Raw genomic sequence first — 24,949 nt, forward strand, 5'->3', positions numbered from 1 at the left:
AACTTCTGGACTGGAGGCGTCAACTTCTCGACTGGAGGCGTCGACTTCTGGACTGGAGGCGCTGACTTCTGGAGTGGAGGCGCCGACTTCTGGACTGGAGGCGCCGACTTCTGGACTGGAGGCGCCGCCGACTTCTGGAGTGGAGGTGCCGCAGGAGGGGCCGCCAACTTCTGGAGTGGAGGCGGAGCCGCTGCAGACGGGACCGCTTCCCTGGCTGGTGCCGCCGGACTGTGCACTGACAACTGGACAGGCTGGCCCGGGGGCAGAGCCTCTTGGACAGGCTGGCCCGGGGACGGAGCCTCTTGGACCACCGCGGGACCTGGCGCTGACTGGACGGCTGGCGCGGGACCTGGCGCTCACTGGACGGGTGGCGCGGGACCTAGCGCTGACTGGACTGGTGGCGCGGGACCTGGCGCAGACTGGACTGGTGGTGCGGGACCTGGCGCTGACTGGACTGGTGGCGCGGGACCTGGCGCAGACTGGACTGGTGGCGCAGGACCTGGTGGAGCCGGTAACTGGAAAAGCAGGGAGGTTAGATTGTCCACCAGGAGCTCCTGGAGACTGAAAATCTGACGGAGTCGGACCAGCTCAGCTCGGAGACCGGCGAGCTCTGTTGGATGGGCTGTGGGCTCGGTCCTTTGGCCTGGAGACGAGGGAGCTGCTGACTGGACCGGAGGCGGAGCCGCTGGCTGGACAGAAACCTTCTCCTGGAGATACGAGGAGGATAGGGTGTCCAGCTGGAACTCCTGGAGGCTGATGAGTTGACGGAGCCGGTCAAGCTCCACTTGGAGGCCGGCGAGCTCCGTCTGATGGGCTGTAGGCGTGGCCCCTCCACACCTGGCGAGGGCAGGACCGGCGGTGACCGGAGGCAGAGCCGCTGCAGGGGTAGACTCGGCAGGTAGAGACGCTGGAGGACACGTCGTCGACTTCTGGACTGGAGGAGACGTCGTCGACTTCTGGGCTGGTGGAGACGTCGTCGACTTCTGGGCTGGAGGAGACGTCGTCGACTTCTGGGCTGGAGGAGACGTCGTTGACTTCTGGGCTGGAGGAGACGTCGTCGACTTCTGGGCTGGAGGAGACGTCGTCGACTTCTGGGCTGGAGGAGACGTCGTCGATTTCTGGGCTGGAGGAGACGTCGCCGACCTCTGGGCTGGAGGAGGAGATGTCGCCGACCTCTGGGCTGGAGGAGGAGACGTCGACCCCTGGGCTGGAGGCGACGTCGACCCCTGGGCTGGGGGCGTTGACCTCCGGGCTGGAGGCGTCGACTTTTGGACTGGAGGCGTCGACTTCTGGACTGGAGGCGCCGACTTCCTGACTGGAGGCGCCGACTTCCTGACTGGAGGCATGGACTTCTGGACTGGAGGCATCGACTTCTGGACTGGAGGCGCCGCCGATTTCTGGAGTGGAGGCGCCGCAGGAGGGGCCGCCAACTTCTGGAGTCGTGGCGGAACCGCTGCAGACGGGACCGCTTCCTTGGCTGGTGCCGCCGGACTGTGCGCTGACAACTGGACCGGCTGGCCCGGGGGCAGAGCCTCTTGGACAGGCTGGCCCGTTGACGGAGCCTCTTGGACAGGCTGGCTCCGGGGCGGAGACTCTTGGACAGGCTGGCCCGGGGGCGGAGACTCTTGGACAGGCTGGCCCGGGGGCGGAGCCTATTGGACCACCGCGGGACCTGGCACTGACTGGAAGGGTGGCGCGGGACCTGGCGCTGACAGGACGGGTGACACGGGACCTATCGCTGACTGGACTGGTGGCGCGGGACCTGGCGCTGACTTGACTGGTGGCGCGGGACCTGGCGCAGACTCGACTGGTGGCGCGGGACCTGGCGCAGACTGGACTGGTGGCGCGGGACCTGGCGCAGACTGGACTGGTGGCGCAGGACCTGGTGGAGCCGGTAACTGGAAAAGCAGGGAGGTTAGATTGTCCACCAGGAGCTCCTGGAGCCTGAAAATCTGAAGGAGTCGGACCAGCTCAGCTCGGAGACCGGCGAGCTCTGTTGGATGGGCTGTGGGTTCGGTCCTTTGGCCTGGAGACGAGGGAGCTGCTGACTGGACCGGAGGTGGGGCCGCTGGCTGGACAGAAACCTTCTCCTGGAGATACGAGGAGGATAGGATGTCCAGCTGGAACTCCTGGAGGCTGATGAGTTGACGGAGCCAGTCAAGCTCCACTTGGAGGCTGGTGAGCTCCGTCTGATGGGCTGTAGGCGTGGGCCCTCCGCCTGTAGATGAAGGAGGTGCTGACTGGACCGGAGATGGGGCCGCTTATCTGACTGGGGTGGGTCCAAGCTGGTGTCCCAAGCCGGGGTAGCGGTGAGCCCGTGGTTCCGTCCTGGGACAGGGGTTGACGCTGGAGCCCGGCATCCTTCCCAACACCGTGGGCTAACTCTGGGGGAGCACACTGCCAGTCTGGTGCCCACATAGCAGGAGCGGTCTAGCTGTGTCTCCCAGTCCAACCCCCCAACTGGCTCCGGGAGGGTGGAGAGGATCGCCGAGGCCGGGGTTCGGCAGCGGCGTCTGCGGCGAGGCGACGCCGGAGGAGGAGAAGCCGGCCGGTGGTTTGAGGTGAGGAACTGAAGCAGGTACTCCCAGGGGAGAACCTCCCCGCTGGATCCTTTAGGAGTTTGGTTCATTCTGTCACGGCGTGCTGGTGAGTGAAGCGGAGGTGAGGATCCACATGTGGGTGAGGAAGGCAGGCAGATAGACACGAACGTTTAGTATAGTTTAATATAAAAACACGCTGGACACTGAAACAATGAACCAACAAAAGACAAAGAACTGAGAGGGTTTAAATCAGAAACCGTCTCAGGCAAGCTCAACTGCATGCTCGTCGTCCCCATCGGGGTCTTGACCTGACTCCAGCTCGTCACCGTGACAGACTTGAGTGGGCAAATGCTCACATTGAATGGCGTCTGGCATGTTGGAGAGGTGTTGTCTTCACGGTTGAATCTCGGTTTACATTGTTCAGGGCAGATGGCAGACAGCGTGTGTGGCGTCATGCGGATGAGCAATTTGCTGATGTCAATGTTGTGGATCGAGTGGCCAATGGTGGTGGCGGGGTTATGGTATGGACAGGCATCTGTTATGGACGAAGAACACAGGTGCATTTTATTGATGGCATTTTGAATGCACAGAGATACCGTGATGAGATCCTGAGGCCCATTGTTGTGCCGTACATCCATGAACATTACCTCATGTTTCAGCAAGATAATGCACGGCCCCATGTTGCAAGGGTCTGTACACAATTCTTGGAAGCTGAAAATGTCCCAGTTCTTGCATGGCCACGCATACTCACCGAACATGTCACCCATTGAGCATGTTTGGGATGTGCTTGACCGGCGTATACGACAGCGTGTACCAGTTCCCACTAATATCCAACAACTTCGCACAACCATTGAAGAGGAGTGGACCAACATTCCACAGGCCACAATTGACAATCTGATCAACTCTATGCGAAGAAGATGTGTTGCACTGCATAAGGCAAATGGTGGTCACACCAGATACTGACCGGTTCTGAGTCCCCAGACCCCCAATAAAGCAATTAACTGCACATTCCTGGGTGGCCTTTAATTGTGGGCAGTATAAGGTACACCTGTGCACTACTCATGATGTCAGATCAGCATCTTGATGTGGCACACCTGTGAGGTGGGATGGATTATCTTAGCAAAGCACAGGTGCTCACTATCATACATTTAGTCTGATTTGTGATCAATGTTTGAGAGAAATGGTAATATTGTGTATCTGGACTGAATTTCAGATCTTTAAGTCCATCTCATGAAAAATCGGAGTAGAAACAAAGGTGTTGCGTTTATATTTTTTGTTGAGTGTAGGTTCCTACATCACCTTTAGCTCCATCCATTCACAGTAAATGCATAGTTCACTTGTCATGTTTTAATTGTTTCTAAAATAAATTCTTACAATTATAAACCTGACTCTTTTCTGAATCAAGACGAGGTGTGTATAATTACTTAATAAAGCAAAAATCCTATAATCTTCTGATATTTACAATAAAGATCAAGTAAGGTAATATTGTATATTTATACAGAATATCAAATAAATAATACACATTTGCCTCCGCTACACAAAGATTTTTTTTTTGTAAACCAATTTTAAAAATATACACTTAACAGATGCATTTTAGGGCAGAAATTTAAAACTAACTTATAACAAATAAATGTATTTTATTGACACTACAGCTGAGTCAATATTTACGTCCTGAAAAAAAGTTTATTTACCTGATCTCGGAACGTTCACTCATGCCCTCAGTCGGATGCTTTCTTAAGAGGTGCAGCAGCATGGAAGAAGTGCTGTTGTGGTAGCTCCACCTTGCAATGCTTGCATACAATGGCGTTTTCCTTGCTTTTTAATGTAAAGTGATCCCATGCCTTGGAAAACTTCTGTCGCTTACTATATCCTTCGTTTTGGTCTTGCTCGTTTTCATTTATTTCCATGGCGTCTGCCATTGTCGGCTACCCAGCTGAAAAGACGAAAAGACCGCTGCGCGCTGTGCAGTAGAGTACATGGCACGTATAATCTGTGACGTAACCGCGTTGCGCAACACATAAAGAATCCATGCGCAATGCCGGATATTCAGCTATGGTCTATTTAACGAGTCCTCGAGGCAGCGGAAAATTCTCGAATATTTTTTGTCAGCGAATCATTCGAGTTACTCGAGGAATCATTGCAGCCCTAATCAGCATAATCATTTTTAAAGCTAATCAATATAATCTTTTTGAGAATAATCATTTTTACACTTAACCAATATAACCTTTTCTGTTTAAACTAATATAGTCAACTTCAGTCTAATTGCTGTCAGGTTATGAATGTGTTGGTCAATCATTTAATCTTCATATATAAGGAAATAAAACTTTGTCGAAGTGCTGCAGACTAACAGAGATAACGTTCCAGAAAACATTGGTGTTGAAAGTTTCTATAACAATGGCCTGACTCTTACTGCTTGTGGTCAAAAGAAGATCACGAGTTATGTCATGGGGAAGTGTCTGATTGATAAACTTTTGACCTCGTTGCTGAGCCAGAGATCACAAGTTCAGTCTTAGAAAAAGTCTTGGATGTTGAGGGTCAGGGAAAGTCAGAAGGTGCTTTAGACTGTGAACTCATGAAGACCGCTCACATGAGGAGGAGTAGTGTATGACTGTGAAGTGGGAACGCCCCAGTCTATTGTGGAACTGTTGTAAAATTAAAAAAAATTTTCATGCAATTCAATAAAAGGGCTGACGAGAAGAGTCGAAAGTTAGAAGATACATCGGCAGGGAACTGCTTGTGTTCTCACCAGAAGCCAACCAAAAATCTTTGTGTGTGTACATATTATAATGGGCCTAAAGTAGGGCTGGGCAATAAATCGAAAATGTATCGTTATCGAAATTTCTGACTCTTATCGAGATCATTTTTCCCATGTCAATAAATTTGATAATAAAAAAATGAAAAGATGTGTGTAGCTGGACAACATTCATGTCCCTTTAAGAAGCTGTACCACCTTGAGATGCGTAAAAATGTGACTAAATATAATACATGTGACAGCCCCATCTAGTGGACAACTTACCTGCAGTTATGGTCCATTTATCATTATTGAGGTTAAATCCTCAATATATTGTGATATTAGTTTTAGGCCATATCGCCCAGCCCTAGCTTAAAGTGTGGATCTCTCTTCAGGGTCACCTCCAAAGAACCAGGGAGTGGTTAGATGGAATAATTTCCACCACGACAGCCCCCATAATTCTGGTATGAAAGTGAAGCCAACAAGGAAGAGGCAAAAAAAAAATGCATTTCCACCCTCATCCACCAGAAGAGAGCTAATCCTCATCGAATCACATGTCAAAAATGCCAATTTGACAGCAGAGATAAACTGATCAGAAAGCCCTTTAAGGTTTAATAGATCTAGTTAACATTCATGAAAACTCTGAGGGGGCAAATTTTTTTTATAAATTTATAATCATTGCAACCCAAAGTCAGTCCTACCACACTGCTGAATCCTGCCGGTGCTGTTTCCTCAGTGAGGTTCAGTACATCTCGTTCATCACCCTTGGAAAAGGAGATGATGTGTTCTGGTCCGGCTCTCCACTCCCTCGTCGAGGAGACTTCTAACCACAGAATAGAGGCTTTACTATCTAGTACTCAAAATCTATCTTAATGATATTGGCCACAGGCTAAATTCCTTTGAATGGCATGTTTAAAGTATAAAACCTCAATGAAAAATGTTTTTGGATTTTCACGGCTGGAATTTGAAGAAAATCTGATGTTTCTGACTGGCGCGGGAAAAACAGAAACTAGCTTCAGGTCTAAGCCCTGGACAGCTGGTGACGTTTCACAGGAGGTCTGAAGAAAAAGCACCTGACTACGATGTTTCTGTGTTAGAGTTATAGCTGAGAACAATGTGTCATCAGTCAAGATGTAGCTTCTGAAGCCTCTGCTAGTCGGTCAGATTGTTTTTTTCTCTGGGATGATTACCGGAGAAGTTCAACCGAACTCCGACCCCGCTAGCTGGATATCACTACCGGAGGTGCAGACATGTTTTGGACCGTTTGAGGCAGAAGACCCGCGACCCGATTTGGACACCGGGAAGGATTCTGTTAGTCTTAAGAACCAAAATCGGTACAGTTTGTTTACTTTTGTTAAATATTTAATTTTTGTGCTCGTACCACCGGGAGCTCTCAGCTGACTACAGGTCTTAACTCCATCATACTGTCCTGATGTGTAATTCAGTAATCTACAGAAAAAAAAACAAAATTATGTGCTGCCAATTTTACAGCTGCATGTATATATTAGGGGTTTAACGGTTCGGGCCACTTGCGTACCATTTTGGTTCATTTTCCATTAAATAATGAAATTTTGTTTGCATGATTTAAGTGCAGCAGATCAAAGTTCATAGGCGAGTTTCCGCACCGACGCTGTATTGAGTGACGCATGATGGTTGCACGCACCTGATCTCCGATTAAAAAAGGTGATCTGCAAATTCTGATCAACGTCTTTCTGAGCAGATCAAACCAGCTGGCTGTCGCTGCTACTGTGGAGACAGTAGAGACGCTGAACGTAAACAACATGTCTACTGAACTTTTCCCCCACGGCAGTTGATGTAATGTTTTCATTCTACAACAAAAAATACGATGCGGAGAAAGCTCGTTATTTAACAGGGTATCTGCAGGTTTAAGGGAGCCAAATTTAAGGCTTTTTAAGACCTTTTTTAAGGCCACTTTGACCAAATTTAAGCTATTTTTTAATTATATTTAAGCTATAATTTTCAGCTATTGCCTGGCACTGGTGCTAACCACGTCGCAAACGTGGGATTACCCACCCAGTTACCATTAAACTTGCACTTCCCCATGGTGCAAGCTCCCACTAGCTTAACCAGCTAATGTGCTCATCTAAAAATAGCCCCCTTTCACAACCAACTGAATGTGTACAGTTCCACTTATGCCAATATCATAAACAAAAAATGCTGAACACTAACTACAAATTCTTGTTCATTGGGTCTTTGGTAATTTAAGACATTTGGAAACTGTAATTAAGGATTATTTGTCATTTCTAATGATTTTTAAGACCTTAAATTTAAAAAAGCAAATTTAAAACTTTAAGACTTTTTAAGGACCTGCGGATACCCTCTAATATGAGTTTTAAAGAAGAAAGTGGGCAGTCTGAGGTGAGTTTTTAAGGCTCACTGCAGAAATAAAAACAAGGCGCATCAACAGTCAAACACGTATGAGAGTGACACTCATAGCTGCGCAAATAAACTGTGAAATATTTAAAGACATCATACTAGATCAGCAGCTTGTGAGGACACCTGGTTCTGCTCACTACAGAAGCCGCTTCAGACAAAAAATAAATAAATATAATAATATACAGAAAACGATTTGAACTGAGCTCTTCAAAACACTGAACCGAATCGAATACGATTTTAGCGTACTGTTATACCCCTAACGATTAGAGACTCATTTATATAGTTTAATAGCAAAAAAGTTGATTTGAGGGTGACTTGCTCTTTAACAAAATGAAAAACTGAACCAAGTTCATATTTATATAATTGGTAAAGTATAGTTACACTGAATTTTTACAATTTTAATGCTGAGTCTGGCCAATACCTTTGATAGTCATATATAGCACATGTACCCTGTATATAGCATGTCAAAGATTACTATTGAGCACAATAAATCTTTACAAAAATCCATTTTTATTACAATGTTTTTCTTTGTAATAATTTCTTCCCAAAAGATAAAAATATAACCTTAAATCATGGCTGTAAATCTGTTTTTAACAAAAGTGTTTTCACTGATGTGAAGTTTTCTTTAAATAATTAAGTACAGAATCATTTAATTTACCCATTCATAAACAAATCAGGTCTCTGGTTTCATCACCATCTTTTAGCAGTATCGCTGTACAAAGTGGAGGTTATTTGGCAAAGAAAAAATGTTACAGCAAATGGAAAACTCCTATTATGGTGCCTGTCTGGTGATATTTGAGGGGGAAAAATAACTTGCGGCCACGACTGTCCCCCCCCCCCAATGTCACCAGACTAGCTTCATACTAGTGATTAAAACCAATAAATTTTCAACATACTGTCAGTGAACTGGTACTTAAACGTTTTAGCACATAAATAAGTTTTTTCCAACTCAGTTTCACTTTAACATAAGCTTTTGCTGCTAGTCCGTTAGCGGTCTTAAAACTGCCTACTCACCAAAACGTTCAAAAGTCATCCGGTTTTCTCGACACTCCAATTATCCAGAATGCATCATCTGTTACACAAAAACATTTTTAGGTAAGTAATAAGTAGAAAGGTTAACTTCTGAACTGTTTTTCCTCATAACTTTACCGCACCGTTCCCATTTTTCTGTCTCCTCAGATGTTTTGACGACAAGGTCCTCACACCTGCACATCCACAATAACAAGTACGGTTAAGTTAGACTACAACACATAACTTGTTTTCTTTACCAGTCAGGACTTCCATATTAAAGAAGGCGTGTTTCTGAGTTGTCTTGGTAACATCTTCTTTCCTGTCAGCCTCTGATTGACTGTGAAAATCATAACATAAATTCTTTAAAACTAAATCACTTTGAGTGATTTGCCAGTTCTAGAGAAAGCTTCAGACCGGCCATCTTTAGCATATCTCTTTAATAATCAAAGATTTTGACACATCATCAAAACCTTTTTGCACCTACAAAGCTGAGACAGCAAACAGTTCATGCAGAACAAAGCTGATATTGTTCAACTCCTTAAGAGTTATTTCTGAGACGCAAGCTGATTCCAACCTGTGCTGCGTGGTGATATCTTTTGGACCGGAGAAGTCGGTGCTCGCAGTCAATCTACCGGACCTGGGTGCCCAGAGGTCATCCTGCCTCTCTGACCTCCGAATCCGTGACGAAGGTCATCAAAAGGGTGAGGTAGAACACAGATTGCGTCTGAATGTGCTTCTGAAGATAACATCATAGTTTAGAACAAACCAAATTCTTTTTCATCCAGAGACGCCGCTTTCCGAGATTCTGAAGTTCTGACCAACACCGCATTTACACATACACTCAACAAAAATATAAACGCAACACCTTTGTTTCTGCTCCGATTTTCCATGAGATGGACATAAAGATCTAAAATACATTCCAGATACACAATATTACCATTTTTCTCAAACATTGTTCACAAATCAATCTAAATGTGTGATAGTGAGCACTTCTGCATTGCTGAGATAATCTGTCACGGCATGCTGGTGAGTGAAGCGGAGGTGAGGATCCACATGCGGGTGAGGAAGGCAGGCAGATAGACACGAACGTTTAGTAAAGTTTAATATAAAAACACGCTGGACACTGAAACAATAAACCGTCAAAAGACACAGAACTGAGAGGGTTTAAATACATGAGGGCTGGGAGCTTGGGTGATTGGAAAAAGAGAGGTAGGTGGGAGCAATTAACAGAGACACATGACTGAACAGAATGGGGAGACAGGACAGGGTGTGACATAATCCATCCCACCTCACAGGTATGCCACATCAAGATGCTGATCGGACATCATGAGTAGTGCACAGGTGTACCTTATACTGCCCACAATAAAAGCACCCCCACCCCCCCAGAGAGCGGATTCCAGACGCCCACAGGAACACAGAGCAGGGCGGGAGGAGGGGGACCAGGAAGGAGGGCCGAGAGGAACCGAGGGACTGGTGGAGACGAGGCAGGGACCAGTACAGTCCAGGGGCCTGCGTCTGGGGCAGAGGAGGAGACGGCGACGGGCTCTGAGAGGCCTAAGTCTGGGACAGAGGAGGAGACGACAACGGGCTCTGGGGGGCCTGCGTCTGGGGCAGAGGAGGAGACGGTGACAGGCTCTGGGGGGGCCTGCGTCTGGGGCAGAGGAGGAGACGGCGGCGGGCTCTGGGAGGCTCGCGCCTGGCGAGGGCAGGACCGGCGGTGACCGGAGGCAGAGCCGCTGCAGGGGTAGACTCGGCAGGTAGAGACGCTGGAGGAGACGTAGTCGACTTCTGGACTGGAGGAGACGTTGTCGACTTCTGGACTGGAGGAGACTTCGTCGACTTCTGGGCTGGTGGGGACGTCGTCGACTTCTGGGCTGGAGGAGACGTCGTCGACTTCTGGGCTGGTGGAGACGTCGTCGACTTCTGGGCTGGAGGAGACGTCGTCGACTTCTGGGCTGGAGGAGACGACGTCGACTTCTGGGCTGGAGGAGACGTCGTCGACTTCTGGGCTGGAGGAGACGTCGTCGACTTCTGGGCTGGAGGAGACGTCGTCGACTTCTGGGCTGGAGGAGACGTCGTCGACCTCTGGGCTGGAGGAGACGTCGTCGACTTCTGGGCTGGAGGAGACGTCGCCGACCTCTGGGCTGGAGGAGGAGGAGTTGAACTCTGAGCTGGAGGAGGAGACGTTGACCCTTGGGCTGGAGGCGACGTCGACGTCTGGGCTGGAGGCATCGACGTCTGGTCTGGAAGCGTCGACCTCTGGGCTGGAGGTGTCGACCTCCGGGCTGGAGGCGTCGACCTCCGGGGTGGAGGCGTCGACCTCCGGACTGGAGGCGTCGACTTCTGGACTGGAGGCGTCGACTTCTGGACTGGAGGCGTCGACTTCTGGACTGGAGGCGCCGCCGACTTGCGGAGTGGAGGCGCCGCCGACTTCTGGAGTAGAGGCGCCGCCGACTTCTGGAGTGGAGGCGCCGCAGGAGGGGCCACCAACTTCTGGAGTGGAGGTGGAGCCGCTGCAGACGGGACCGCTCCCCTGGCTGGTTCCGCCGGACTGTGCGCTGACAACTGGACAGGCTGGCCCGGGGGCGGAGACTCTTGGACAGGCTTGCCCGGGGGCGGAGACTCTTGGACCACCGCGGGACCTGGCGCTGACTGGACGGGGGGTGCGGAACCTGGCGCTGACTGGACGGGTGGCGCGGAACCTGGCGCTGACTGGACGGGTGGCGCGGGACCTGGCGCTGACTGGACGGGTGGCGCGGGACCTGGCGCTGACTGGACGGGTGGCGCGGGACCTGGCGCTGACTGGACTGGTGGCGCGGGACCTGGCGCTGACTGGACTGGTGGCGCGGGACCTGGCGCTGACTGGACTGGTGGCGCGGGACCTGGCGCTGACTGGACTGGTGGCGCAGGACCTGGTGGAGCCGGTAACTGGAAAAGCAGGGAGGTTAGATTGTCCACCAGGAGCTCCTGGAGACTGAAAATCTGACGGAGTCGGACCAGCTCAGCTCGGAGACCGGCGAGCTCTGTTGGATGGGCTGTGGGCTCGGTCCTTTGGCCTGGAGACGAGGGAGCTGCTGACTGGACCGGAGGCGGGGCCGCTGGCTGGACAGAAACCTTCTCCTGGAGATACGAGGAGGATAGGGTGTCCAGCTGGAACTCCTGGAGGCTGATGAGTTGACGGAGCCGGTCAAGCTACACTTGGAGGCCGGCGAGCTTCGTCTGATGGGCTGTAGGCGTGGTCCCTCCGCACCTGGCGAGGGCAGGACTGGCGGTGACCGGAGGCAGAGCCACTGCAGGGGTAGACTCGGCAGGTAGAGACGCTGGAGGAGACGTAGTCGACTTCTGGACTGGAGGAGACGTCGTCGACTTCTGGGCTGGTGTAGACGTCTTCGACTTCTGGGCTGGTGTAGACGTCGTCGACTTCTGGGCTGGAGGAGACGACGTCGACTTCTGGGCTGGAGGAGACGACGTCGACTTCTGGGCTGGAGGAGACGTCGTCGACTTCTGGGCTGGAGGAGACGTCGTCGACTTCTGGGCTGGTGTAGAGGTCGTCGAATTCTGGGCTGGAGGAGACGTCGTCGACTTCTGGGCTGGAGGAGACGTCGTCGACTTCTGGGCTGGAGGAGACGTCGTCCACTTCTGGGCTGGAGGAGACGTCGTCGACTTCTGGGCTGGAGGAGACGTCGCCGACCTCTGGGCTGGAGGAGGAGACGTCGACCCCTGGGCTGGAGGAGGAGACGTCGACCCCTGGGCTGGAGGAGGAGACATCGACCCCTGGGCTGGAGGCGACGTCGACGTCTGGGCTGGAGGCGTCGACGTCTGGGCTGGGGGCGTCGACCTCTGGGCTGGAGGCGTCGACCTCTGGGCTGGAGGAGTCGACCTCCGGGCTGGAGGCGTCGACTTCCGGACTGAAGGCGTCAACTTCCGGACTGAAGGCGTCAACTTCTGGACTGGAGGCGTCAACTTCTCGACTGGAGGCGTCGACTTCTGGACTGGAGGCGCCGACTTCTGGAGTGGAGGCGCCGACTTCTGGACTGGAGGCGCCGACTTCTGGACTGGAGGCGCCGCCGACTTCTGGAGTGGAGGTGCCGCAGGAGGGGCCGCCAACTTCTGGAGTGGAGGCGGAGCCGCTGCAGACGGGACCGCTTCCCTGGCTGGTGCCGCCGGACTGTGCACTGACAACTGGACAGGCTGGCCCGGGGGCAGAGCCTCTTGGACAGGCTGGCCCGGGGACGGAGCCTCTTGGACCACCGCGGGACCTGGCGCTGACTGGACGGCTGGCGCGGGACCTGGCGCTCACTGGACGGGTGGCGCGGGACCTAGCGCTGACTGGACTGGTGGCGCGGGACCTGACGCAGACTGGACTGGTGGTGCGGGACCTGGCGCTGACTGGAATGGTGGCGCGGGACCTGGCGCAGACTGGACTGGTGGCGCAGGACCTGGTGGAGCCGGTAACTGGAAAAGCAGGGAGGTTAGATTGTCCACCAGGAGCTCCTGGAGACTGAAAATCTGACGGAGTCGGACCAGCTCAGCTCGGAGACCGGCGAGCTCTGTTGGATGGGCTGTGGGCTCGGTCCTTTGGCCTGGAGACGAGGGAGCTGCTGACTGGACCGGAGGCGGAGCCGCTGGCTGGACAGAAACCTTCTCCTGGAGATACGAGGAGGATAGGGTGTCCAGCTGGAACTCCTGGAGGCTGATGAGTTGACGGAGCCGGTCAAGCTCCACTTGGAGGCCGGCGAGCTCCGTCTGATGGGCTGTAGGCGTGGCCCCTCCACACCTGGCGAGGGCAGAACCGGCGGTGACTGGAGGCAGAGCCGCTGCAGGGGTAGACTCGGCAGGTAGAGACGCTGGAGGACACGTCGTCGACTTCTGGACTGGAGGAGACGTCGTCGACTTCTGGGCTGGTGGAGACGTCGTCGACTTCTGGGCTGGAGGAGACGTCGTCGACTTCTGGGCTGGAGGAGACGTCGTCGACTTCTGGGCTGGAGGAGACGTCGTCGACTTCTGGGCTGGAGGAGACGTCGTCGACTTCTGGGCTGGAGGAGACGTCGTCGATTTCTGGGCTGGAGGAGACGTCGCCGACCTCTGGGCTGGAGGAGGAGACGTCGCCGACCTCTGGGCTGGAGGAGGAGACGTCGACCCCTGGGCTGGAGGCGACGTCGACCCCTGGGCTGGGGGCGTTGACCTCCGGGCTGGAGGCGTCGACTTTTGGACTGGAGGCGTCGACTTCTGGACTGGAGGCGCAGACTTCCTGACTGGAGGCGCCGACTTCCTGACTGGAGGCATCGACTTCTGGACTGGAGGCATCGACTTCTGGACTGGAGGCGCCGCCGATTTCTGGAGTGGAGGCGCCGCAGGAGGGGCCGCCAACTTCTGGAGTCGTGGCGGAACCGCTGCAGACGGGACCGCTTCCTTGGCTGGTGCCGCCGGACTGTGCGCTGACAACTGGACCGGCTGGCCCGGGGGCAGAGCCTCTTGGACAGGCTGGCCCGTTGACGGAGCCTCTTGGACAGGCTGGCTCCGGGGCGGAGACTCTTGGACAAGCTGGCCCGGGGGCGGAGACTCTTGGACAGGCTGGCCCGGGGGCGGAGCCTATTGGACCACCGCGGGACCTGGCACTGACTGGAAGGGTGGCGCGGGACCTGGCGCTGACAGGACGGGTGACACGGGACCTATCGCTGACTGGACTGGTGGCGCGGGACCTGGCGCTGACTTGACTGGTGGCGCGGGACCTGGCGCAGACTCGACTGGTGGCGCGGGACCTGGCGCAGACTGGACTGGTGGCGCGGGACCTGGCGCAGACTGGACTGGTGGCGCAGGACCTGGTGGAGCCGGTAACTGGAAAAGCAGGGAGGTTAGATTGTCCACCAGGAGCTCCTGGAGCCTGAAAATCTGAAGGAGTCGGACCAGCTCAGCTCGGAGACCGGCGAGCTCTGTTGGATGGGCTGTGGGTTTGGTCCTTTGGCCTGGAGACGAGGGAGCTGCTGACTGGACCGGAGGTGGGGCCGCTGGCTGGACAGAAACCTTCTCCTGGAGATACGAGGAGGATAGGATGTCCAGCTGGAACTCCTGGAGGCTGATGAGTTGACGGAGCCAGTCAAGCTCCACTTGGAGGCTGGTGAGCTCCGTCTCATGGGCTGTAGGCGTGGGCCCTCCGCCTGTAGATGAAGGAGGTGCTGACTGGACCGGAGATGGGGCCGCTGATCTGACTGGGGTGGGTCCAAGCTGGTGTCCCAAGCCGGGGTAGCGGTGAGCCCGTGGTTCCGTCCTGGGACAGGGGTTGACGCTGGAGCCCGGCATCCTTCCCAACACCGTGGGCTAACTCTGGGGGAGCACACTGCCAGTCTGGTGCCCACATAGCAGGAGCGGTCTAGCTGTGTCTCCCAGTCCAACCCCCCAACTGGCTCCGGGAGGGTGGAGAGGATCGCCGAGGCCGGGGTTCGGCAGCGGCGTCTGCGGCGAGGCGACGCCGGAGGAGGAGAAGCCGGCCGGTGGTTTGAGGTGAGGAACTGAAGCAGGTACTCCCAGGGGAGAACCTCCCCGCTGGATCCTTTAGGAGTTTGGTTCATTCTGTCACGGCGTGCTGGTGAGTGAAGCGGAGGTGAGGATCCACATGTGGGTGAGGAAGGCAGGCAGATAGACACGAACGTTTAGTATAGTTTAATATAAAAACACGCTGGACACTGAAACAATGAACCAACAAAAGACAAAGAACTGAGAGGGTTTAAATCAGAAACCGTCTCAGGCAAGCTCAACTGCATGCTCGTCGTCCCCATCGGGGTCTTGACCTGACTCCAGCTCGTCACCGTGACAGACTTGAGTGGGCAAATGCTCACATTGAATGGCGTCTGGCATGTTGGAGAGGTGTTGTCTTCACGGTTGAATCTCGGTTTACATTGTTCAGGGCAGATGGCAGACAGCGTGTGTGGCGTCATGCGGATGAGCAATTTGCTGATGTCAATGTTGTGGATCGAGTGGCCAATGGTGGTGGCGGGGTTATGGTATGGACAGGCATCTGTTATGGACGAAGAACACAGGTGCATTTTATTGATGGCATTTTGAATGCACAGAGATACCGTGATGAGATCCTGAGGCCCATTGTTGTGCCGTACATCCATGAACATTACCTCATGTTTCAGCAAGATAATGCACGGCCCCATGTTGCAAGGATCTGTACACAATTCTTGGAAGCTGAAAATGTCCCAGTTCTTGCATGGCCACGCATACTCACCGAACATGTCACCCATTGAGCATGTTTGGGATGTGCTTGACCGGCGTATACGACAGCGTGTACCAGTTCCCACTAATATCCAACAACTTCGCACAACCATTGAAGAGGAGTGGACCAACATTCCACAGGCCACAATTGACAATCTGATCAACTCTATGCGAAGAAGATGTGTTGCACTGCATAAGGCAAATGGTGGTCACACCAGATACTGACCGGTTCTGAGTCCCCAGACCCCCAATAAAGCAATTAACTGCACATTCCTGGGTGGCCTTTAATTGTGGGCAGTATAAGGTACACCTGTGCACTACTCATGATGTCAGATCAGCATCTTGATGTGGCACACCTGTGAGGTGGGATGGATTATCTTAGCAAAGCACAGGTGCTCACTATCATACATTTAGTCTGATTTGTGATCAATGTTTGAGAGAAATGGTAATATTGTGTATCTGGACTGAATTTCAGATCTTTAAGTCCATCTCATGAAAAATCGGAGTAGAAACAAAGGTGTTGCGTTTATATTTTTGTTGAGTGTAGGTTCCTACATCACCTTTAGCTCCATCCATTCACAGTAAATGCTTAGTTCACTTGTCATGTTTTAATTGTTTCTAAAATAAATTCTTACAATTATAAACCTGACTCTTTTCTGAATCAAGACGAGGTGTGTATAATTACTTAATAAAGCAAAAATCCTATAATCTTCTGATATTTACAATAAAGATCAAGTAAGGTAATATTGTATATTTATACAGAATATCAAATAAATAATACACATTTGCCTCCGCTACACAAAGATTTTTTTTTTGTAAACCAATTTTAAAAATATACACTTAACAGATGCATTTTAGGGCAGAAATTTAAAACTAACTTATAACAAATAAATGTATTTTATTGACACTACAGCTGAGTCAATATTTACGTCCTGAAAAAAAGTTTATTTACCTGATCTCGGAACGTTCACTCATGCCCTCAGTCGGATGCTTTCTTAAGAGGTGCAGCAGCATGGAAGAAGTGCTGTTGTGGTAGCTCCACCTTGCAATGCTTGCATACAATGGCGTTTTCCTTGCTTTTTAATGTAAAGTGATCCCATGCCTTGGAAAACTTCTGTCGCTTACTATATCCTTCGTTTTGGTCTTGCTCGTTTTCATTTATTTCCATGGCGTCTGCCATTGTCGGCTACCCAGCTGAAAAGACGAAAAGACCGCTGCGCGCTGTGCAGTAGAGTACATGGCACGTATAATCTGTGACGTAACCGCGTTGCGCAACACATAAAGAATCCATGCGCAATGCCGGATATTCAGCTATGGTCTATTTAACGAGTCCTCGAGGCAGCGGAAAATTCTCGAATATTTTTTGTCAGCGAATCATTCGAGTTACTCGAGGAATCATTGCAGCCCTAATCAGCATAATCATTTTTAAAGCTAATCAATATAATCTTTTTGAGAATAATCATTTTTACACTTAACCAATATAACCTTTTCTGTTTAAACTAATATAGTCAACTTCAGTCTAATTGCTGTCAGGTTATGAATGTGTTGGTCAATCATTTAATCTTCATATATAAGGAAATAAAACTTTGTCGAAGTGCTGCAGACTAACAGAGATAACGTTCCAGAAAACATTGGTGTTGAAAGTTTCTATAACAATGGCCTGACTCTTACTGCTTGTGGTCAAAAGAAGATCACGAGTTATGTCATGGGGAAGTGTCTGATTGATAAACTTTTGACCTCGTTGCTGAGCCAGAGATCACAAGTTCAGTCTTAGAAAAAGTCTTGGATGTTGAGGGTCAGGGAAAGTCAGAAGGTGCTTTAGACTGTGAACTCATGAAGACCGCTCACATGAGGAGGAGTAGTGTATGACTGTGAAGTGGGAACGCCCCAGTCTATTGTGGAACTGTTGTAACATTAAAAAAAATTTTCATGCAATTCAATAAAAGGGCTGACGAGAAGAGTCGAAAGTTAGAAGATACATCGGCAGGGAACTGCTTGTGTTCTTCTCACCAGAAGCCAACCAAAGATCTTTGTGTGTGTACATATTATAATGGGCCTAAAGTAGGGCTGGGCAATAAATCGAAAATGTATCGTTATCGAAATTTCTGACTCTTATCGAGATCATTTTTCCCATGTCAATAAATTTGATAATAAAAAAATGAAAAGATGTGTGTAGCTGGGCAACATTCATGTCCCTTTAAGAAGCTGTACCACCTTGAGATGCGTAAAAATGTGACTAAATATAATACATGTGACAGCCCCATCTAGTGGACAACTTACCTGCAGTTATGGTCCATTTATCATTATTGAGGTTAAATCCTCAATATATTGTGATATTAGTTTTAGGCCATATCGCCCAGCCCTAGCTTAAAGTGTGGATCTCTCTTCAGGGTCACCTCCAAAGAACCAGGGAGTGGTTAGATGGAATAATTTCCACCACGACAGCCCCCATAATTCTGGTATGAAAGTGAAGCCAACAAGGAAGAGGCAAAAAAAAATGCATTTCCACCCTCATCCACCAGAAGAGAGCTAATCCTCATCGAATCACATGTCAAAAATGCCAATTTGACAGCAGAGATAAACTGATCAGAAAGCCCTTTAAGGTTTAATAGATCTAGTTAACATTCATGAAAACTCTGAGGGGGCAAATTTTTTTTATAAATTTATAATCATTGCAACCCAAAGTCAGTCCTACCACACTGCTGAATCCTGCCGGTGCTGTTTCCTCAGTGAGGTTCAGTACATCTCGTTCATCACCCTTGGAAAAGGAGATGATGTGTTCTGGTCCGGCTCTCCACTCCCTCGTCGAGGAGACTTCTAACCACAGAATAGAGGCTTTACTATCTAGTACTCAAAATCTATCTTAATGATATTGGCCACAGGCTAAATTCCTTTGAATGGCATGTTTAAAGTATAAAACCTCAATGAAAAATGTTTTTGGATTTTCACGGCTGGAATTTGAAGAAAATCTGATGTTTCTGACTGGCGCGGGAAAAACAGAAACTAGCTTCAGGTCTAAGCCCTGGACAGCTGGTGACGTTTCACAGGAGGTCTGAAGAAAAAGCACCTGACTACGATGTTTCTGTGTTAGAGTTATAGCTGAGAACAATGTGTCATCAGTCAAGATGTAGCTTCTGAAGCCTCTGCTAGTCGGTCAGATTGTTTTTTTCTCTGGGATGATTACCGGAGAAGTTCAACCGAACTCCGACCCCGTTAGCTGGATATAACTACCGGAGGTGCAGACATGTTTTGGACCGTTTGAGGCAGAAGACCCGCGACCCGATTTGGACACCGGGAAGGATTCTGTTAGTCTTAAGAACCAAAATCGGTACAGTTTGTTTACTTTTGTTAAATATTTAATTTTTGTGCTCGTACCACCGGGAGCTCTCAGCTGACTACAGGTCTTAACTCCATCATACTGTCCTGATGTGTAATTCAGTAATCTACAGAAAAAAAACAAAATTATGTGCTGCCAATTTTACAGCTGCATGTATATATTAGGGGTTTAACGGTTCGGGCCACTTGCGTACCATTTTGGTTCATTTTCCATTAAATAATGAAATTTTGTTTGCATGATTTAAGTGCAGCAGATCAAAGTTCATAGGCGAGTTTCCGCACCGACGCTGTATTGAGTGACGCATGATGGTTGCACGCACCTGATCTCCGATTAAAAAAGGTGATCTGCAAATTCTGATCAACGTCTTTCTGAGCAGATCAAACCAGCTGGCTGTCGCTGCTACTGTGGAGACAGTAGAGACGCTGAACGTAAACAACATGTCTACTGAACTTTTCCCCCACGGCAGTTGATGTAATGTTTTCATTCTACAACAAAAAATACGATGCGGAGAAAGCTCGTTATTTAACAGGGTATCTGCAGGTTTAAGGGAGCCAAATTTAAGGCTTTTTAAGACCTTTTTTAAGGCCACTTTGACCAAATTTAAGCTTTTTTTTAATTATATTTAAGCTATAATTTTCAGCTATTGCCTGGCACTGGTGCTAACCACGTCGCAAACGTGGGATTACCCACCCAGTTACCATTAAACTTGCACTTCCCCATGGTGCAAGCTCCCACTAGCTTAACCAGCTAATGTGCTCATCTAAAAATAGCCCCCTTTCACAACCAACTGAATGTGTACAGTTCCACTTATGCCAATATCATAAACAAAAAATGCTGAACACTAACTACAAATTCTTGTTCATTGGGTCTTTGGTAATTTAAGACATTTGGAAACTGTAATTAAGAATTATTTGTCATTTCTAATGATTTTTAAGACCTTAAATTTAAAAAAGCAAATTTAAAACTTTAAGACTTTTTAAGGACCTGCGGATACCCTCTAATATGAGTTTTAAAGAAGAAAGTGGGCAGTCTGAGGTGAGTTTTTAAGGCTCACTGCAGAAATAAAAACAAGGCGCATCAACAGTCAAACACGTATGAGAGTGACACTCATAGCTGCGCAAATAAACTGTGAAATATTTAAAGACATCATACTAGATCAGCAGCTTGTGAGGACACCTGGTTCTGCTCACTACAGAAGCCGCTTCAGACAAAAAATAAATAAATATAATAATATACATAAAACGATTTGAACTGAGCTCTTCAAAACACTGAACCGAATCGAATACGATTTTAGCGTACTGTTATACCCCTAACGATTAGAGACTCATTTATATAGTTTAATAGCAAAAAAGTTGATTTGGGGGTGACTTGCTCTTTAACAAAATGAAAAACTGAACCAAGTTCATATTTATATAATTGGTAAAGTATAGTTACACTGAATGTTTACAGTTTTAATGCTGAGTCTGGCCAATACCTTTGATAGTCATATATAGCACATGTACCCTGTATATAGCATGTCAAAGATTACTATTGAGCACAATAAATCTTTACAAAAATCCATTTTTATTACAATGTTTTTCTTTGTAATAATTTCTTCCCAAAAGATAAAAATATAACCTTAAATCATGGCTGTAAATCTGTTTTTAACAAAAGTGTTTTCACAGATGTGAAGTTTTCTTTAAATAATTAAGTACAGAATCATTTAATTTACCCATTCATAAACAAATCAGGTCTCTGGTTTCATCACCATCTTTTAGCAGTATCGCTGTACAAAGTGGAGGTTATTTGGCAAAGAAAAAATGTTACAGCAAATGGAAAACTCCTATTATGGTGCCTGTCTGGTGACATTTGAGGGGGAAAAATAACTTGCGGCCACGACTGCGTGGCAAGGTTTCCCCCCCCCCCCCCCCCCCCCTCAATGTCACCAGACTAGCTTCATACTAGTGATTAAAACCAATACATTTTCAACATACTGTCAGTGAACTGGTACTTAAACGTTTTAGCACATAAATAAGTTTTTTCCAACTCAGTTTCACTTTAAGATAAGCTTTTGCTGCTAGTCCGTTAGCGGTCTTAAAACTGCCTACTCACCAAAACGTTCAAAAGTCATCCGGTTTTCTCGACACTCCAATTATCCAGAATGCATCATCTGTTACACAAAAACATTTTTAGGTAAGTAATAGGTAGAAAGGTTAACTTCTGAACTGTTTTTCCTCATAACTTTACCGCACCGTTCCCATTTTTCTGTCTCCTCAGATGTTTTGACGACAAGGTCCTCACACCTGCACATCCACAATAACAAGTACGGTTAAGTTAGACTACAACACATAACTTGTTTTCTTTACCAGTCAGGACTTCCATATTAAAGAAGGCGTGTTTCTGAGTTGTCTTGGTAACATCTTCTTTCCTGTCAGCCTCTGATTGACTGTGAAAATCATAACATAAATTCTTTAAAACTAAATCACTTTGAGTGATTTGCCAGTTCTAGAGAAAGCTTCAGACCGGCCATCTTTAGCATATCTCTTTAATAATCAAAGATTTTGACACATCATCAAAACCTTTTTGCACCTACAAAGCTGAGACAGCAAACAGTTCATGCAGAACAAAGCTGATATTGTTCAACTCCTTAAGAGTTATTTCTGAGACGCAAGCTGATTCCAACCTGTGCTGCGTGGTGATATCTTTTGGACCGGAGAAGTCGGTGCTCGCAGTCAATCTACCGGACCTGGGTGCCCAGAGGTCATCCTGCCTCTCTGACCTCCGAATCCGTGACGAAGGTCATCAAAAGGGTGAGGTAGAACACAGAGATTGCGTCTGAATGTGCTTCTGAAGATAACATCATAGTTTAGAACAAACCAAATTCTTTTTCATCCAGAGACGCCGCTTTCCGAGATTCTGAAGTTCTGACCAACACCGCATTTACACATACACTCAACAAAAATATAAACGCAACACCTTTGTTTCTGCTCCGATTTTCCATGAGATGGACATAAAGATCAAAAATACATTCCAGATACACAATATTACCATTTTTCTCAAACATTGTTCACAAATCAATCTAAATGTGTGATAGTGAGCACTTCTGCATTGCTGAGATAATCTGTCACGGCATGCTGGTGAGTGAAGCGGAGGTGAGGATCCACATGCGGGTGAGGAAGGCAGGCAGATAGACACGAACGTTTAGTAAAGTTTAATATAAAAACACGCTGGACACTGAAACAATAAACCGTCAAAAGACACAGAACTGAGAGGGTTTAAATACATGAGGGCTGGGAGCTTGGGTGATTGGAAAAAGAGAGGTAGGTGGGAGCAATTAACAGAGACACATGACTGAACAGAATGGGGAGACAGGACAGGGTGTGACATAATCCATCCCACCTCACAGGTATGCCACATCAAGATGCTGATCCGACATCATGAGTAGTGCACAGGTGTACCTTATACTGCCCACAATAAAAGCACCCCCACCCCCCCAGGGAGCGGATTCCAGACGCCCACAGGAACACAGAGCAGGGCGGGAGGAGGGGGACCAGGAAGGAGGGCCGAGAGGAACCGAGGGACTGGTGGAGACGAGGCAGGGACCAGTACAGTCCAGGGGCCTGCGTCTGGGGCAGAGGAGGAGACGGCGACGGGCTCTGAGGGGCCTACGTCTGGGACAGAGGAGGAGACGACAACGGGCTCTGGGGGGCCTGCGTCTGGGGCAGAGGAGGAGACGGTGACAGGCTCTGGGGGGGCCTGCGTCTGGGGCAGAGGAGGAGACGGCGGCGGGCTCTGGGAGGCTCGCGCCTGGCGAGGGCAGGACCGGCGGTGACCGGAGGCAGAGCCGCTGCAGGGGTAGACTCGGCAGGTAGAGACGCTGGAGGAGACGTAGTCGACTTCTGGACTGGAGGAGACGTTGTCGACTTCTGGACTGGAGGAGACTTCGTCGACTTCTGGGCTGGTGGGGACGTCGTCGACTTCTGGGCTGGAGGAGACGTCGTCGACTTCTGGGCTGGTGGAGACGTCGTCGACTTCTGGGCTGGAGGAGACGTCGTCGACTTCTGGGCTGGAGGAGACGACGTAGACTTCTGGGCTGGAGGAGACGTCGTCGACTTCTGGGCTGGAGGAGACGTCGTCGACTTCTGGGCTGGAGGAGACGTCGTCGACTTCTGGGCTGGAGGAGACGTCGTCGACCTCTGGGCTGGAGGAGACGTCGTCGACTTCTGGGCTGGAGGAGACGTCGCCGACCTCTGGGCTGGAGGAGGAGGAGTTGAACTCTGAGCTGGAGGAGGAGACGTTGACCCTTGGGCTGGAGGCGACGTCGACGTCTGGGCTGGAGGCATCGACGTCTGGTCTGGAAGCGTCGACCTCTGGGCTGGAGGTGTCGACCTCCGGGCTGGAGGCGTCGACCTCCGGGGTGGAGGCGTCGACCTCCGGACTGGAGGCGTCGACTTCTGGACTGGAGGCGTCGACTTCTGGACTGGAGGCGTCGACTTCTGGACTGGAGGCGCCGCCGACTTGCGGAGTGGAGGCGCCGCCGACTTCTGGAGTGGAGGCGCCGCCGACTTCTGGAGTGGAGGCGCCGCAGGAGGGGCCACCAACTTCTGGAGTGGAGGTGGAGCCGCTGCAGACGGGACCGCTCCCCTGGCTGGTTCCGCCGGACTGTGCGCTGACAACTGGACAGGCTGGCCCGGGGGCGGAGACTCTTGGACAGGCTGGCCCGGGGGCGGAGACTCTTGGACCACCGCGGGACCTGGCGCTGACTGGACGGGGGGTGCGGAACCTGGCGCTGACTGGACGGGTGGCGCGGAACCTGGCGCTGACTGGGCGGGTGGCGCGGGACCTGGCGCTGACTGGACGGGTGGCGCGGGACCTGGCGCTGACAGGACGGGTGGCGCGGGACCTATCGCTGACTGGACTGGTGGCGCGGGACCTGGCGCTGACTCGACTGGTGGCGCGGGACCTGGCGCAGACTGGACTGGTGGCGCGGGACCTGGCGCAGACTGGACTGGTGGCGCAGGACCTGGTGGAGCCGGTAACTGGAAAAGCAGGGAGGTTAGATTGTCCACCAGGAGCTCCTGGAGCCTGAAAATCTGAAGGAGTCGGACCAGCTCAGCTCGGAGACCGGCGAGCTCTGTTGGATGGGCTGTGGGTTCGGTCCTTTGGCCTGGAGACGAGGGAGCTGCTGACTGGACCGGAGGTGGGGCCGCTGGCTGGACAGAAACCTTCTCCTGGAGATACGAGGAGGATAGGATGTCCAGCTGGAACTCCTGGAGGCTGATGAGTTGACGGAGCCAGTCAAGCTCCACTTGGAGGCTGATGAGCTCCGTCTGATGGGCTGTAGGCGTGGGCCCTCCGCCTGTAGATGAAGGAGGTGCTGACTGGACCGGAGATGGGGCCGCTGATCTGACTGGGGTGGGTCCAAGCTGGTGTCCCAAGCCGGGGTAGCGGTGAGCCCGTGGTTCCGTCCTGGGACAGGGGTTGACGCTGGAGCCCGGCATCCTTCCCAACACAGTGGGCTAACTCTGGGGGAGCACACTGCCAGTCTGGTGCCCACATAGCAGGAGCGGTCTAGCTGTGTCTCCCAGTCCAACCCCCCAACTGGCTCCGGGAGGGTGGAGAGGATCGCCGAGGCCGGGGTTCGGCAGCGGCGTCTGCGGCGAGGCGACGCCGGAGGAGGAGAAGCCGGCCGGTGGTTTGAGGTGAGGAACTGAAGCAGGTACTCCCAGGGGAGAA

General features: G+C 50.6%; 2 long non-coding RNA genes across 2 annotated transcripts; both read right to left on the minus strand.

Annotated features, from left to right (window-relative positions):
• Positions 1-5,891: 5,891 nt before the first annotated feature.
• Positions 5,892-9,385, minus strand: LOC129167775 (uncharacterized). The gene is made up of 4 exons (XR_011521356.1): positions 9,254-9,385; positions 8,823-8,873; positions 8,683-8,740; positions 5,892-6,094 (listed from the first exon to the last, which is right to left on the minus strand). It is a non-coding gene; the product is annotated as an uncharacterized lncRNA (long non-coding RNA).
• Positions 9,386-18,511: 9,126 nt separating this feature from the next.
• On the minus strand, positions 18,512-22,107 carry LOC139071474 (uncharacterized). The gene is made up of 4 exons (XR_011521357.1): positions 21,897-22,107; positions 21,466-21,516; positions 21,326-21,383; positions 18,512-18,714 (listed from the first exon to the last, which is right to left on the minus strand). It is a non-coding gene; the product is annotated as an uncharacterized lncRNA (long non-coding RNA).
• Positions 22,108-24,949: the final 2,842 nt, after the last annotated feature.

This window comes from Nothobranchius furzeri, chromosome 8 (assembly GCF_043380555.1).
Source record: "Nothobranchius furzeri strain GRZ-AD chromosome 8, NfurGRZ-RIMD1, whole genome shotgun sequence".
In the NCBI taxonomy this organism is placed as follows: Eukaryota; Metazoa; Chordata; class Actinopteri; order Cyprinodontiformes; family Nothobranchiidae; genus Nothobranchius; species Nothobranchius furzeri.